General features: G+C 53.2%; 1 protein-coding gene and 1 pseudogene across 1 annotated transcript in view; both read right to left on the bottom strand.

Annotated features, from left to right (window-relative positions):
- Nucleotides 1-13,304, bottom strand: part of LOC712725 (aspartate-rich protein 1) — a 68,046-nt gene that overhangs the window by 43,772 nt on the left and 10,970 nt on the right. The gene's annotated exons all lie outside the window — the stretch shown is intronic.
- LOC712872 (atrophin-1-like) lies at nucleotides 7,438-13,172 on the bottom strand (annotated as a pseudogene).

Here is a 13,304-nt window from a genome sequence, read left to right as displayed (position 1 = left end):
CTGCACTCCAGCCTGGGTGACAGTGAGACTCTGTCTCAAAACAAAAACAAAAATGAAAAACAAAATGAAAAAAACAGTGTTTTGTAGGATATTATCTTTTATTCAAGAAAAGCAGGCTGTGCGTGGTGGCTCACGCCTGTAATTCCAGCACTTTAGGAGGCTAAGGCAGGTGGATCATGAGGTCAGGAGTTCAAGACCAGCCTGGCCAACATGGCAAAACCTCATCTCTACTAAAAATATGACAATTAGCTGGGCGTGGTGGCGCATGCTTGTAATCCCAGCTACTCAGGAGGCTGAGGCATGAGAATCGCTTGAACCCGGGAGGTGGAGATTGCAATGAACCAAGATCGTGCCACTGCACTCTAGTCTGAGCAACAGAGCAAGACTCTGTCTCAAAACAAAAACAAAAAGAAAAAGAGATAAAAGCGTATGTTCATCTTACATATGAATAAAGAAACACTGGAAAGAACCTCAAAGTGAATTTCAGAATATAGGGACAGGGTGGATTGGAGTAAAAGCAAATCTTTCTACCATATATATTTTTATATCATTTTGGTTTTAGAACCATGTAAATACATTTACTGTTCAAAATCTTTTTTTAATTTTTTGAGATGGAGTTTCACTCTGTCGCTCAGGCTGGAGTGCAATGGCGCGATCTTGGTTCACTGCAACCTCTAATTCCCAGGTTCAACTGATTCTCCTGCCTCAGCCTCCCAAGTAGCTGGGATTACAGGCATGCGCCACCATGCCTGGCTAATTTTTTGTATTTTTAGTAAAGATAGGGTTTCTCCATGTTGGCCAGGCTGGTCTCGAACTCCTCACCTCAAGTGATTCACCTGTTTCAACTCCCCAAAGTGCTGGGATAACAGGGTCCTGTCGTTAAGGTGCTAGACTTCCCACCCAGTGGAAGGCTTTAAGAGCTTAAACTCTTACTTACAATCAATAATGATATATTGTACACTTAAAAATAAGAGGGTAGAGCTCATGTTATGTGTTTTCATAACAATAAAATAAAATACTGTGAACTTTAACTTTACAGGAAAAAAATAAAGTAAAATAAAGAGACTGCTAGGCACAGTGGCTCACAACTGTAATCCCAGCTACTTGGGAGGCTGAGGCAGGAGGATCTCTTGAGACCAGGAATTTGAGACCAGCCTGGGCAACATAGCAAGACTTTGTCTCTTTAAAAAAAAAAAATTGTTTTGAGAGAGAGAGAGAGAGACAGAGAGAGAGAGAGAGAGAGAGAAACCAAGCTCTTAATCACCACGCTACTGACAGACCAAAGCCAAGGACCCCTCAACCTACAGCCCTAACCCTGGTATCTGACAGCTGGGAGGCCAACACCAGGCTCTGGTCAGCTCAGTCTCCCCTGAGAAATAACTCACAAAGCACAGCGTACAGGACAGAAGCTTACTTTTGTTGACGAAAATGACTCTTCCATAACAAGCCCTGCAGTGAGCTCTTGTGCGGTTGTTCTATGCCATCTGCTTTGCCATCCAGTGCTCCCTTCTCAGTTCAAGCCCTGATTGCAACTGTCAGGAATGACATGAAGACAGGGCTGCCTGCCAGAGGTGCTGGAGGTGAGCAAGGCATGGCAGTGGGAGGTGGGTCCAAGGGCTCCTGGAGTGAAGGGTCTCTAGGAACATTCTCTGCTGATGGGGTCACGACCTCAGCCCCAGCCTTTCATGGAGAACTGAAGTCGCCGTGAAGGAAGGGTGGGCACTGGGATGAGAAACAGCACCTTCCTGATCCTAACACCCGCTCCATCTGAGCCATATCAGGAAAGCAAGTAATTGGTTGGGCACGATAGCTCACACCTGTAATCCCAGCACTTTGGGAGGCTGAGGCAGGCAGATCACCTGAGGTCAGGAGCTTGAGACCAGCCTGGCCAACATGGCGAAACCCCGTCTCTACCAAAAAAAAAAACAAACACAAAAATTAGCCAGGCGTGGTGGCAGGCGCCTGTAATCCCAGCTAATCAGTAGGCTGACGGAGGAGAATCACTTGAACCCAGGAGGCAAAGGTTGCAGTGAGCCAAGATCGTGCCACTGCACTACAGCCTGGGTGACGGAGGAACACTCCATCTCAAAAGTAATAATAGTAACAATAATAAAAGGGTTATGGCAGAGAAGAAATCAAGCTTCCCAGCTGTGCCAAGCCCCTGCGCTCATGAACAATGTCTCCAGCAGCTGACACTGGAGTCTCCAGGGACCAAGGAAAGCTGCACTGAGACAACACACTGTGCTCCTGCCCTGCACAGCCCCTTCATTTCTTTCTTTCTTTCTTTTTTCTTTCTTTTTTTTTTTTGAGATGGAATCTCACTCTGTTGCCAGGCTGGAGTACAGTGGTGTGATCTCGGCTCACTGCAGCCTCTGCCTCCTGGGTTCAAGTGATTCTTCTGCCTCAGCCTCCCAAGTAGCTGGGACTACAGGCGCGTGCCATCACGCCCAGCTATTTTTAGTAGAGACAGGGTTTCACCATGTTAGCCAGGAAGGTCTCAATCTCTTGACCTTGTGATCTGCCCGCCTTGGCCTCCCAAAGTGCTGAGATTACAGGTGTAAGCCACCATGCTCTGCTGGCTCCTTCATTTCTAGCAGGATTTTAAATACTTAGCTGGTTAAATCTGAAACTTAGGATGGTGATGGCTGTGTGGTATCTTCTGGTCAAACCACGGTAGAACTGATGTGCTGGTGCAGCCAGGCAGGGCCTCCTCCAGGCCTGCCCCATACCTCTCCTGAGGAAGAAATCAAGAGCACAGCCCGCACCCAAGCCCCATCATGGGCTTTATCCCTCTCCAGAGGTGCCACTTCTAGAGACCAAGGGCTGGAGCCATCTACTTTAGAGCTGGATTTTTTCCTACAAGGCAATAAATTTTAGACTTCCCCACTCCTCAGGAGTGTGCATGAGAGTGTGCCCTAGCAGTGGAGACGGGTTGCCCTGAACCACCCACATGCTCACTCCATGCCACTGCAGCCAGCCCCTGTGCATGACAGTCACCTCAGGTGGCTGGGGCCCTTGCAGCAGACAGACATACATACAGACAGACAGACAGACAGACACACATACACGCATCTCCTTCTTTAGCAAAGATGCAGGGGTCTCTATGGAGGGAGCACAGAGGGGCAGCAAAAGGGAGGAGAGGTACCGGCTGAGCACAGTGTCTCACGCCTGTAATCCCAGCACTTTGGGAGGCCGAGGCAGGTGGATCACTGAAGTCAGGAGTTTGAGACCATCCTGGCCAACATGGTGAAACCCTGTCTCTACTAAAACTACAAAAATTAGCTGGGTGTGGTGGCATGCGCCTGTAGTCCCACCTACTCACGAGGCTGAGGTGGGAGAATCACTTGAACCTGGGGGGCGGAGGTTGCAATTAGCCAAGATCGTGTCACTGTACTCCAACCTGGGCAAAGAGCAAGACTCTGTCTCGAAAAAAAAAATAATAATAAAGGAGCAGAGGAGCCTCTCGGAGGCTCCCGGCTTAGATCCTCCCCCTCTGGCTGCTGCTTCAAGGGTCTCCACAAGAAGCCCCCAGGCACCTGGCCGACAGGGACCCCACCCCCAGCTGGCCCCCAAAGCAGACTGGAGAAGAGGGAGCCTCACGCGCTGAGCCTGCCTCTTTCTCCCCATCCTTCCACCTACGTGTGATGGGCCAAACGTGACGACCCATCATTGATTCATTTAGCAAATACAGACTGAAAACCTGCTTTGTGCCAGGCACTGGGTAAGGTCCTAAGGAGTCAGGGATGAAATGCGCAGAGCCCCTGCTCTCAGAGACTTCCATTCACACAGCTACGCATTCACTCACTCAACAGTGAGCCCCTACTATCAACAAGGTCCTGAGAAAAACACAAAAGGACCCAAGCTACGTACGCAAATTCCTAGAATGTCAAAGCTAGAAGAGATCAGGCTGGACGCTAATCCACCCCTCCGTTTCACAGAAACTGACCCAGAGAGGTTAACAATTTGCCCATGTGTTAGCCGGGGGCTGTATTCCACACGCAAGCCTCCTTCTCCTGTGTGGTACTGTTGCCACCTCCTCTCCAGCGTTCCAGCGTGGCTCCGTGGCCCCTCTACTCCCACACTGCGGTTAAGTAAATCCTTGCTTCTGAGTGTCCAACTCATCCAGGCACCAGAGACCCCATTCAATGTGGGCCTCCTGCAAGAGGATGGGCCCCAGCAAACCAGGGGCCTTCTCACCCACGGTGCTGTGGAGGCAGAGGTACACTGTGTGGCCACAGGTTCTACATACACAGCCCCTGAGCACATCAGGGAAAGAAAATGGCAAAGTAGGGCAGGAGGCAGGTGCTGAGAACCAGTCAGCTCCACCCACAAAGCACAGACCCAGATTCAAATCCCAACTCCATGACTTCCTCACTGAAGACCTTGAAGGAGTTTCCTAAACTCTCCAGGTCTCCATTTTCTCATCCGTAAAATGCGGAGTAATGGCACCTGCTTCGTGAGGTGGTTACAAAGCCTCAGGAAAACAGTGCAGTGAAACCTTAACACACTGTCAATGCTTAATAATGGTGAGGTCACACCCCCATCGTCAGAGCTGCATGCCTCAGGGACGCCTGGGGAGGCGTCAAGGACACCAGGTCCCTGGGGAGGGAGCCAAGGCAACTAGAGAGCATGGGCTGCAGCCCAGGAGTATCTGCTACGCGGCGGTGAATGCAGTGAGCTGCTGTAGAAGGAGAGATGCCTCACCCAGTAGAGGAGAGGGAGGATGCATCTTGGTGACTCAGGAGCCCCAACGGTGGGGACTCGGCTGCCTCATCAATTCAACCGAAATGCAAGGGCTTATTTCTGAACTCTGAGTTCTATTGGATCAATCTTTCTGTCCCTCTTCATGTCAGTAGCACACTGTCTTAATTACCATAGCTTTGCAATAGTTTTTTTTTTTTTCTTTTTGAACCTGAGTCTCACTCTGTCACCCAGGCTGCAGTATAATAGCGCAATCTCAGTTCACTGCAACCTCTACCTCCCGGGTTCAAGCGATTCTCCTACCTCAGACTCCCAAGTAGCTGGGACTACAGGCATGCACCATCACACCTAATTATTATATTTTTAGTTGAGTCGGGTTTTCACCATTTTGGCCAGGCTGGTCGCAAACTCCTGGCCTCAAATGATCTGCCTGCCTCAACCTCCCAAATTGCTGGGATTATATGCATTAGCCACTGTGCCCAGCCACAATACATCTTGAAATCAGAAAAATGAGTGCACCAACTTTGTTCTTCTTTTTCAGGATTATCTTTGAACTTCTATGTGAATCTCAGGATCAGCTTATCAATGTCTGCGAAGAAGCTCGCTGGGATTTTGATGGCAATGGGTTTCTAGTTCCTGGTTCAACTGCTCCTGAGCTCCGGCTCTGCTTCCTCCCCTTGGGCTCCCTGGGGCACCCCGTTTTCTTTCCCATAAATTCCATTTTTTGCTTAACCAGATAACACCGGGTTTTTGTTTCTTGCCATAAAAGGAATTTTAAACAATAAAACTAGAAACACAGTGGTACACACACTGTCCCAAGCCATCATCCCAATAACACCTTCCCAGATATCACCCAGAGACCCCACTGGGATCCCAATCTCAGCACTGGCCCATGCCCCCAGCTTTTCACTCTACCCTCTAACTGGTACACTTCCAAGTTACAAATACTATATTTACAAACAGATCCTCCCTCAATAAATGCTTGTGAGATTGAACTAGATGTCTCCAAATAGCACCAGAAGAACACTCTTATCACTCTACACATCTTAGTAACTCTGCTTCATGCCTGGCATCTCACTCAGTATGCAAATATGCTCTAGAAAGCTCTAGGAAAGCCAGACATTATTGTGCCCATTGGACAAAAGATGTAGAAACTAAAGCCCAGAGAAGGCAAGCATCTTGCCCTAGGTGACTTGCCTTGACAGCTCCAGATTGAATGGTGTCTGCACTGAGGCACACATCATGCCAAGCCAGCACAGGCATGGGGGTCCCATTGTCCTGCCCCATCTTTAAGAGCTGCTTTAAAAGAGGCCACCTCCTCCAGGTAGTCTTTCAAGAGTACTCCATAGTACTCCTGGAATCAGCTTTAGACCTTTTTTTTTTTTTTTCTTTTTTTTGAGATGGAGTTTCACTCTTACTGCCCAGGCTGGAGTGCAGTGGAATGATCTCAGCTCACTGCAACCTCCGCCTCCCAGTTTCAAGTGATTCTCCTGCCTTAGTCTCCACAGTAACTGAGATTACAGGCGCCTGCCACTTTGTCTGGCTAATTTTTTCTATTTTTAGTAGAGACGGGGTTTCACCATGTTGGCCAGGCTGGTCTCGAATTCCTGACCTCAGGCGATCCACCTGCCTTGGCCTCCCAAAGTGCTGGGATTACAGGCATGAGCCACCGCACCTGACCTCATGGCATCAGTTCAACAGAGAAACTGAAAGCTCTGAAAGGTCAGGAACAGTCTGTCCTCCATCCCGGCCCTGCTAACTGCCCAGCCTCACCTTTCTGAGCAAAACCAAACAAAGTGAGAAGCCTCTTATTTTGACCCTTTTCTATGCCAACCCTTGAGACTGGCCGTGTTTTGCCCAGGGACCTGGATCCAGGGGTTACACGACCAGTGCTGGCAACTGAATGGCATGACAGAGGAAGACCAGGCAGGAAAACACCTTCTGCCGAGATGGGGGAGTGACAACCCAGAGAAGCTGCCTCAGGAGGACGACTCATTGAAGGAATTTTCCATGCACCAGCTAATTCACATGTGCCGGGAATATTTTGAGTTAGAGGACAATGCTTTTTTCCTCCTAGAATTTCCCTCCTTTTCAATTCACTCCATTGGAGCAGGTGGTTAGCCAGTACTCACTGCCCCAAGGGAGGGGTGCAGCTGGAAGTCTGCTATACTTTGGTTAAGTCTCAAAGGAAAAAGGGGTTCATAATGCAGACAAAATGGTTTGGTTGGAAACAGAGGAGAAAGAAATGAAGGTGGTGAGAGGAGAGAGGTCAGAGGTTCTAGGAGAGCACTGTGCCTGCTTAAAACGTCGGCAGATGGACCAAGAGACACATGGTAAACCGAGGCAGCCAATTCCCTGACCCTGCGTCTGGCATGGAGGCCTCAGAAAGCCCCAGGGCCAGGATGCCCATGCTGACATATCTGGCAACAAATGACTTGATGAGCAGCTGATACCACACACACACACACACACACACACCCTGGGGTGTTTAGTCAGGTCCTAGTAGGTGGGGAAATGTCAGAAAATCACTGACAGGATTGGGACTTCGCATAAAAATTAAAGGGAAAGGAAATATAATTATCTTTTTTCTTTTCACGTTCCTGGGGAGTTCAGAGGATGTTTTTGTTTGGTTGGTTTTGGTTGGGATGTTTTTTAAAGAGCATCATACAGTTATCTATATATACAAATTATTAATGTGGGGAAGGGGCAAGGGGCATGCATTGCAGAAGGGGCGCACACAGGGATCGGGGAGGGGCGGGGTAGCACAGAATGCTATGCAAAACAGCCACATCTAACAGATGAAACAATCACACCAACGGGGCGGGGGAGGGGTGTTATCCACTGGGATTGGACATGCAGAAGGAGAAAAGCAGGGGGGACAAGGAAGAGAAACCTGGTCCAAGATTCTGTGCGCTTTCTGTCCCTACCCTCGCCTCCTCCCCACCTCTGAACACCACACCAGGCCTTGGCCTTCTGTCTGTCTCTCCCTCCCCTCTCTCTCTGTCCAGCATCAGAGGCCTTGCAACTGAGCAGCACCCTCTTGGCTCCGGGTGGCAGGCCAAGGGCAGGGCAGGGGGAGTGTGGCGGGTGCTCTAAGGCCCAAAGTAGGAGCCATGGTGCTGTCTTGATCACAGGTTCTACCGTGGCTTGCCGCTTTCCTTCTTCAGGTGACTGCAGTAGTCCTCCTGGGCAGGCAGCGGCATACTGTGCAGCGAGTGATGGGTATGCAGCCACTGCTGCTGTTCTAGCGCCAAGCGCTGCAGCTCAGCTGACTATGCGTGTGTGGCCTTCAGCTGATGAGCTGCTGACATTGGGGCAGAAAGGGAGGCCGGTAGGTCCTGGTAAAGGGCAGCAAAGAACTGGTGACAAAGAACTTCATTCTCGTGCAGAGGGTGAGGAAGAAGGGGGTTAGGGAGAATCCCAGCTGGGTAGGGGATCCAGGTAAGGGGAGACCCTGAGGCCAGGGGGTCAATGAGAGGGTGCACAGAAGCAGAAGCTGCATGGATAGCATCTTGCTGGTGCAAGCACAGGTGTGAGTGGATGTGGCAGTGCTGGTGGTGATGGGGAGTCACATTGAGCATCTGCAGCTGAGCCAGAGGGTCATTGCCCAGGGCTGCCACCCTTTCTGGATGCTGCCTCTCAGTGCCAGCCACTCAGCATAGAACACGTCAGGCCGCAGGGCTGGCCCGTTGCCAGTGCTAGACGTTCTGGCTCCAGGGCCCTAGGCTTGAATGAAAAGGGAAAGGGTGCAAGCCAGGTGGGCCAGGGTGCAGAGCCAGGCCCCCATGTCAGGGAAAGGGATCCAAGCCCAGCCCAGTGACCCCATGTAGGGGTTCCAGCTCACTACACTGCACCTCGAAGCCAGGCTTGAGACAGTCATGGAGGTCTCGTTCACGGGCTTCCCATTCCCTCTCCCAGGCAGCTGTACAGGGCCGGGACGCTGTAACCCAGGAGCCCCGGGTCCCCTGCCCCCACGGTCACGTAGAATTGATGGTTGTGATTGTCAGGACACGACATGAGGCCGGGCATATTCACTGAGAGTGCACAGGGCTGGAGTGTCAGGACCCAGGTAGGGGGGCACTGTAGCCACCGCACTGCCCAGTTCAAATGGAGGGCGATGGGGCACTGGGCCCAGAGAGGCATTCCATCCAAGCACAACCTTCCTGAGCCAACTTCAGGCTGCGTTCGAGCTCACGCTCCTTCTCAAGCTCATGCTCCTTCTCGCGTCCCTGCTCGTGCTCCTTTTCTTCACGCTCGCTGCTTGGCCTCGCCGCCACACCTTCTCTACCAGATCTGTCTGCTTCTTGGCCAGCTTGGAGCCCTCCAGCTGCATGAAGTTCCTATGCGCGCATGAGTTGAAGCCGCGATCCCAGGGTTTGTTAAACCTGGCATACTCACTGGCATGGCTGGGCACATCTTCCACCTTGGGAGGGGGTGAGGGGCTGCGGGCTGGGAGCACTGGGCTCTTGGGAGGTCTCATACTCCTCAGGCGGCTCCTGTTTGACCTGTGTGGCACTCAGGGGAGGCCCTGAGGCACCGCAGGTGGTGGTGGCAGAGATGGCAGGCTTGAGGCCCCACAGGTGGCAGGGGTCCCACGGTGGGTGAGCCCAGCCTGAATTGAAGGTCCCTGGCCTGTAGGTGGCAAGCTGCCTCAACAGCCCAGTGGGGTCCCTGTTCAGGAGGAGGGTGGCAACCCAGGCTTGTATCCGGGTGGGGTGGCTGTCTTGTAGGCCCATGGGGACGGGGCTCTCTTTCCAAACGGTGGGGGCCCACGTGGGGAGGCTATATTGTAGCCTGCAGCCGAGGAAGCCACAGTGGCAATGACCGTGGAAAGGGTAGCTGAAGAGGTGGTGACTGTAGGCACCAGTGGGAAGGGGTAGGGCGCCCCTTGAGGGTCCTGGGAAGGGGAGGGGTGTGAACATATAGGACCCTTGAGAAGTGGAAGAGGAAGAGTTGGAATAGGAAGAGACTGGAGGGCCATTGAGGCCTGCTTGGCTGTAGGACAGCTGAATGTGAGGTGGGGGCAGGTGTGCTGGCCCTGGTGGGTCGGGCCTCAGAGACCCCAGGGAGGGAGACATGGCATAAGGGTGTGCGTGGTGGGAGCTACCGCCCTCCAGGGGGTGGGAAAATGCTCGAGGAGAAGGAACCCGGGGCTTCCGTGCTGCTGGTGCTGCTGTTGCTGTTGCTGCTGGTGGTTATACTGATGTGTTGAGGCTGGTGGGTGAGCAGTGGACTGGGCCCTAGTAGAGGGAGGGAAGGGGCCTGAATGGGCATTGTTGTTGGCTAAGAGGCGGCCATAGGAAGGAGGTGGTGGGGGACCCTGGCTCCACACAGCCTGGGATGGGAGAGAAGGCTGAGTATGCTTAGCGTGCTGAATGGAGACAGACAGGCTTGTTGGGGGAGAGAAAGAGTGGGGGTACCTGAGCAATGCCTGGGAAGTTGGTACGGGGAGGCAGAGGAAGAGAAGGAAGAACTGGAAGAGGAGGCTGCTGCAGAACTACTACTAGAAGATGAACAAGAAAACCTCATGCTGGGGGCTGGGGCAGAAGAGGAGGAAGCAGGAGGCAGAGAGTGGGGTGAAGGAGCCAGAGTCGCGCCCTTCTCTGGGCCAAGAGGAAGTCCACCCATACCCTGCCCCATGGCATGGGGAGAGGGCAGATGCCCAGGTAGTGGTTGGGCCCCCAGGCCACAGGGGGAGGCTGATGCATTGTTGAGGGGTCTCAGGGCAGGTGGGGAAGGCAAGCTCAGAGTCACATGGGGGAAGCTGGCTGGTGGAGCAGAAGGTAGGTTGCTACCACCCACTGGAGTGTTAGATGGCTTTGTTGGGGGAGCATTCCCACTGTATCTCCTCTTGTGGAAGGGTCATGACCAGCACTGCCACCAGCACCAATGCCGCCTTTGTCACATCAAGATCCGTATCACTATCACTGTCGATGTCACCATGTGTCACAAATGCTATCTGTGTTGCCATTACTACCGCTTCACTAAAATTGCCACTGGCTCCAGCATCCTGGAAACCCTGGAGGCTCTTTCCAGCACCCTTGTCTGGCCAGCTCAGCTACGCCTCAAGCTTCCTACAAGCACAACTCCAGGGGAGGGGAGGGGAGGGGAAAGAGGGGAAGGAAAAGAGGAGTGGGGAGGGGAAGGTTGGGAGGGGAGGGGAGAGGAGGGGAGTGGTGTCGGACCTGGAGAGGGGCCAGCCAAGTCACCCTAAGGCTTTGAGCTGGGGCGGGGTCCTTTCACTCTGAGTAAACTCCCAGCACCTTCTCATCTCAGTTCCAACAGCAAAGCAAGCGGCACCCCAAGGAGCCTGGCCCACGTCTCTCCCAGTTTCTTCCCCACATGCCCTCTTGAGTCCCTTCCTTGGGACTTCCACTACTGGTCCCTGAGGGTCTCTCCCTGGAATCCTCACCCGCTTTGGGATGCTGACCCTCCTCTTCCCCTATTTAACCCGCAGAACCCCAGATCTGAGCAGGACTCAGAGCCCTACGCTCCGCTATAATGCGTGGAACCCAGAGCCGCCCAGTGGCAACACCTAACAGTAAGCGCTTAGGTTTCACATTTTCTCAAGGAATCTCTTAATTCTTACAACAGCCCTGTGTTGTGGGTAAGGCAGAAATCCCCCACTGATACATGGGGAAACTGAGACCCAGAGAGAAGAAGTGTCCCATTCCAGTTCCTCAAGGGTCAAGGTGGAGTCAGTGCTGGAACCTGGGCTCCTGGTGCATGTACCTCTGAGCTCTGTCTGGTCAGCCCCGCCCACCACAACATCCACAGACACCACGGTCACAGCAGCCCCGGTCCCTGAACCATGACCTAACCTTCCAAGCCCGGAAGGCCCCGTCATCCCCTCAACCTCAATGGGCCCCAAGCAGACACTTGCTGTGTGCAAAAGACCTCAATGAGTACGCAAGCATCGACTGAATCTGTGTGACATCCCAGGCTTCCATGTGAATGCAATAGGGCAGGGCCTGCCCTCCCGGAACCCACGGTCCGGTGGATACCGAGTCAGCACATGGGGACCTCTGGGACATCCTAGGGTTCTTCCTCCACCTTTAGCTTTGCCTTGAAGGCAGCCCTGGCCAGCCACACTCCTGGTTTCCCCCTCACCTGCCCAGATTCAAACCTCAGGACCAGCTTTGCCTTGGGCTCTGGAGCGGTGGGTCCCAACACAGGAGTCTTCATATGGAATGAAGCTAAGTTGAGACCCGGACCCACCCACAGGGAGCTTTGTGAAGACAAGCCTTTCATCTGCTCCACGCCTCCCAGAGAAAGATGTGCCTTGGAGAACACAATCTCATTGCTGGGCCCTGCCCTGCAAGGCTCCCAGCCCAGACACACACACCCCTCCCAACCAGAAGCCAACTCCTCTGCCGCCTCCCAGACACTGGCCCCTACCCTCGGGGCAGCGGCTCCCAGGCCCAGGCGTCAGGGAGGGAGGGACCGAGAGCAGACACAAGCCACACTGTGCCATCTTCTCATCTGCACCATCCCATCTGCCAAATATAGGGTGCCCATGGTCCCTCCCTGCCAGAGAATGGATGGCAAAGTGCTTTGAAGAGGAGGAAGAGGGAAATAAAAAACCACACACACTTGGAAGCAAAAAAATTACCAAGGAACACAGCCTCTCTCTCCTCGCCCTTTCTGTTACCCCCATTAATCCACCATTTTCCACACCGGAACACCCCTGGCCACCTGCCTTAGAACCCTCTCCCAGTCTGACAACGCCCCCAACCCAGGAGCTGAAAGGAAACCGATCATGAAAACCACCAGACTCTGTTCCCCAGCCGCGGAGAAACTGCCAGTGCTAGGAACCAGAGACAAGCCTTTGGCTTCCATGTGCCTCCTTTCTGTCCCCTGGGGAGGAAAGAGCACATCCCTCATCCCAGACAGAAGCTCAGATGCAAGAGGGGCCAGAGGACCAGGCAGGCGGCTGGGGAGAGACGAAGCTGCTCAGGCTAGGACATGCCTAGGGTGGGCTGCCTGGGGTGCAAGTGGGAGACCTCCTCTCACAACCCACTCCCAAGAGAGCAGGCAGCCCAGAGGTCCAGCAGGTCACAGACTCCCCCACCACAAGGCCACATCGATGGCATAAACAAGAGCGTCACACATGCATACACACAGACATGAGCACACACAGATATAGAAGGCCACAGGCACACACAGGCAGCTGCTCAGACACGGAGTGCATGGGTGTCCACACGCATACACCTCACACATGGTCACACAGACTGGCAGTCACAGCCACATACACATGCCGGCACCCACAGGCACAGGCTCAGACACGCGCTCGCACACACATAGGCGAGAACCTGCAGACACATACACACACATTCAACTGCAGTCACACAACCTCGTGCTCCCACCTGCCCACAGGCAGCCGGCGCAGACTCTGGGATTTTCCTTCCTTGGGTGCCCGGGGACAGTGGGGAAGGCTTACGGTCTCTGATGTCCCCACCAGGATCCTGCATCTCAACTTACCAGCGCATCCGCAGACCCAGCTCTCAGGCACAGCCCGAGCTCCTCTGTCCCCACAGCCACCAATGCACTCAACAAGAGTTCACTTCTAAGTTATCTCCCATCGTTCCACCACCCTCCCACCT

This window comes from Macaca mulatta, chromosome 10, assembly GCF_049350105.2.
Source record: "Macaca mulatta isolate MMU2019108-1 chromosome 10, T2T-MMU8v2.0, whole genome shotgun sequence".
Classification (NCBI taxonomy): domain Eukaryota; kingdom Metazoa; phylum Chordata; class Mammalia; order Primates; family Cercopithecidae; genus Macaca; species Macaca mulatta.
The sequence above is the reverse complement of the archived record's forward strand: the minus strand, read 5'-3'. Positions and strand labels throughout refer to the sequence as shown.